At 51.7% G+C, this 3,333-nt stretch overlaps 1 pseudogene; it reads right to left on the minus strand.

Moving 5' to 3' along the window:
* Window positions 1-1,261: 1,261 nt before the first annotated feature.
* On the minus strand, window positions 1,262-2,362 carry LOC102770073 (annotated as a pseudogene).
* Window positions 2,363-3,333: the final 971 nt, after the last annotated feature.

Raw genomic sequence — 3,333 nt, forward strand, 5'->3', positions numbered from 1 at the left:
TCACCTCTTCCTTACCTCCTGAGAGGTGCCCCGGCCGCTCTGATGCTGACACCCCCTCCCCGTGAGCCACACCCGGACCTTGCCTACCCGCTGAGCACAGGGCACAGCCTGTTCCAAGTGGTGTTCTCAATCACCCGGCACCTTTCCCCAGCCTCTGCCACATTTAGACTTGCGTCTCTGTCTTTCTTCTAAAGGGCATGCATTATGGATGAGGACTATTTCCTATGCAGCAGCCGCGAACCAGAGAATCACTGGGTCTATCAAAAGCAGCTCTTTAATGCGCTCTCAGATATCAAAGCCTGCCTCCAGCCCAGCCTCCTGGCCTGGCTCTCTGAAGGCGCCCGCCGGACAAAGCTCTCAGGGACAAATGTTTGAAATGTAAACTGCACAGGCGCACACACTCCCACCCCCGGCACACCCAGCCCTCCCGCTGGGATGGGTAACACATCGAGGGACCCCTGGGGTTCGAGTCATTCTAACCTGGGCGAGAACGGGTGTTGGCGTCCGGCCCCAGCAGGTCCAGGGGTTCCCAAAGGTGTGGACGGAGTCGGCGAAGAAGGAAGGACTCGGAGGCAGCGTTCAGGTGATCATCATAGCCAGGTTCTCTCTCTCTCTCTCTCTCTTTTTTTTTTTTTCTTGCAAGGAGAAGAGAGACATGACTTTATTAGAAAAATCAAAAAAGCAAACATAAAAACTGAAGTGATGGTTGGTCCTCAATGGATGCCTTGATGGATAGGCTGCTTTTGGTTGCCCTAGCCTTTTCCCGCTCCCGCCGCCGTGCAGGGTCCAACTCAAAGCAGCGCCACATGCGTAGGGTCTCATCTGCTGCTGCTGATGCCACCGTGGCTCCATCTGGACTCATGGCCAAACTTAGGACCCGGGCTGTGTGACCTGGGCATGAGAAAGGAAAAAGTAAGAGCAGCACATGAATGGAGACATACTACAACTCTCCAATTTTAAGGGCAAACCTACCTTTTTTGGGTTTTGTTTTTTTGTAACAGCTTTGAGATAATAATTTACATGCCATAAAATTTATTCTTTTAAATTGTACAATTCATTGCTTTTTAGTATAGTCACAAAGTTGTGTAATCATCACAACTATAATTCCAGACCATTTTCATCACTCCATAAAGAAAAGCACACATTACCCTTTCCCTCCAGACCCTGGTCACTATTCTGCTTCTGTGCTTTATCATGCAACAATTTACATATTTTGCAGAGGAGTGAATTCCTTAGGTGTATCCTCCATGGAGCACATCACTCATAGTCTCCTGGGACGCCCTTTGTCTCGGCAGCTATGTCGTCCATCTGGGGACCGGCGCAGCCCACACACTTCCTGGCTGTGACCACTCAGTGTGGCCACATGGTGTTGTGCTACCTGCACATCATGGTGATGGATGTGACCAGAGCGTGAGTCACGGGACAGTATGTAGCGATTCCAACACAGGGAGCCCACTCGGGCTGAGTGACTGGTCATGTTCCGAAGCCGCTTCAGCTGCACATCCCATAGCTGAGCCTCAGCGCTGCTGGTGCCCAAAGCCAGGTAGCTGCCCTCTTTGATCCAGGACACAGAAGAAGCAGTCTCCAGGCTGCTCCACCTGCAGCAGCTGTAGGATGTCGCCACAAGTACACACTGTGGTCCAGTGCCACAGCCAGCACATTCCCCGAGCTCCAATCCACCAGGTTCAGGTAATAGTCGTTGCAGATTTCAGGGGCATCCAGGATCCGGTCCGGCAGGGAAGGGATGTAAGGGCAGGTGCTCTTGCTGGAGCCAGGCATGGCCTTCTGGCTGTAGAGGACGTTCAGTCTGTTCTCGTAACCCTCTGGAACTTTTTGTGGTTTCCCGCTGAGCCGAAGGCTCCTGGCTTCCTCCACGTCAAAACCGTTCAGGTTCAAAGCCCAGGCTTTCTGACGCTCCCTCTGGGTGGGCGTCCGGCTGTTTTCCGAATGGTCCTCCTTACTCAGGAGGAAGCTGGCCCCCTCCATCTGGGTCGCACTGCGCTGGGGGATATAGCGTCCCCGCCAGGTTTGCTGGGGTTGGTCTGAATATTGGAGCTGGATTTGCCTGGGGTGGAGAGGGACGCAGACAGTCCCACTCGCCTCCGGAGGGAGGGGACCCGCAGGCCGCTGTCAGCCATGCGTCCTCCCTCCCCGTGTCCCGTGCCCCACCGCCCCCACTGACCCTGAGTGCAGCCCGGGGTCCTGCCGGCAGCGTGGGACCAATTGGCTGCCCGCATGGGTGAGGGTGTGGCCCCAAGGGTTCCTTAGCTTTGCGCTGCCAATGCGAGGGGGGCACATTGGCGATGGGGGTGTCCAGCTGCAGCAGGGAGTGCAGGTTGCTGTCAAACAGGAACTGTGCCATGGGAGCGAAGCGTCCACAGGGAAAAGGTGCCCTCTGAGCCCTGTCTGGAATGTTGGGGTCCAACCCTAACAGGTCCAGGGGTTCCCAAAGGTGTGGATGGAGTCGGCGAAGAAGGAATGACACAGAGACAGCGTTCAGTTGATCAGCATAGCCAGATTCTCCAGCCAGGTTCTGTCGCCAGGATCTCCTACCAGGTTCTGTGTTTTATTGTCTTGTTACATCGGTATTTATACCAGTTGATTTAAATATGTTTTTTTTATTAATTTCAGAGAGAAAGGGAGAGGGAGAGAAGAGATAGAAACATCAATGATGAGAGAGAATCATTGATTGGCTGCTTTCTGCACGCCCCCCACTGGGGATCAAGCCCGCAATCCAGGCATGTGCCCTTGACTGAAATCGAACCGGGACCTTTCAGTCCATTGGCCCACACTCTATCCACTGAGCAAACCAGCTAGGGCTATACCAGTTGATTTTAATCCTATCAATTTCTATTCCAAAGGTTAGGGCGTAAAGATTATGTAGCTTAAGCGTGATTGCTCATAGTTAAAGCGACTAACTACCCGCCTGGCACTTAGTTAAGGGGTTTTGATACTTCCCAATAAATTATCACAGTTTCTTTATCCTAGCACCTTATCTCTCACCCAAGACCATTTCAGATTGGGTGCCCTCTAGGTAGGACTGTTGATAGAAGCCTTGGGAGAGACAAAGAACAAGGGTTCAAATGCTAGAAGGCTTCTTCAAATGAGAGAAGTGGAAAAAGAAACCATCAACAAAACAACAAGAAACCCCACTGCATGGGAGAACATATTTGTCAACGATATCTCTGATAAGGGTTTAATCTCCAACATTTACAGGGAACTCATGCAACTTAACAGAAGGAAGACAAACAACCCAATCAAAAATGGGCAACAGATCTAAATAGATACTTTTCGAAAGAGGACATAAGGAAGGCAAAGAGATATGAAAACATG

This window comes from Myotis davidii, unplaced genomic scaffold, assembly GCF_000327345.1.
Source record: "Myotis davidii unplaced genomic scaffold, ASM32734v1 scaffold935, whole genome shotgun sequence".
Lineage (NCBI taxonomy): Eukaryota > Metazoa > Chordata > Mammalia > Chiroptera > Vespertilionidae > Myotis > Myotis davidii.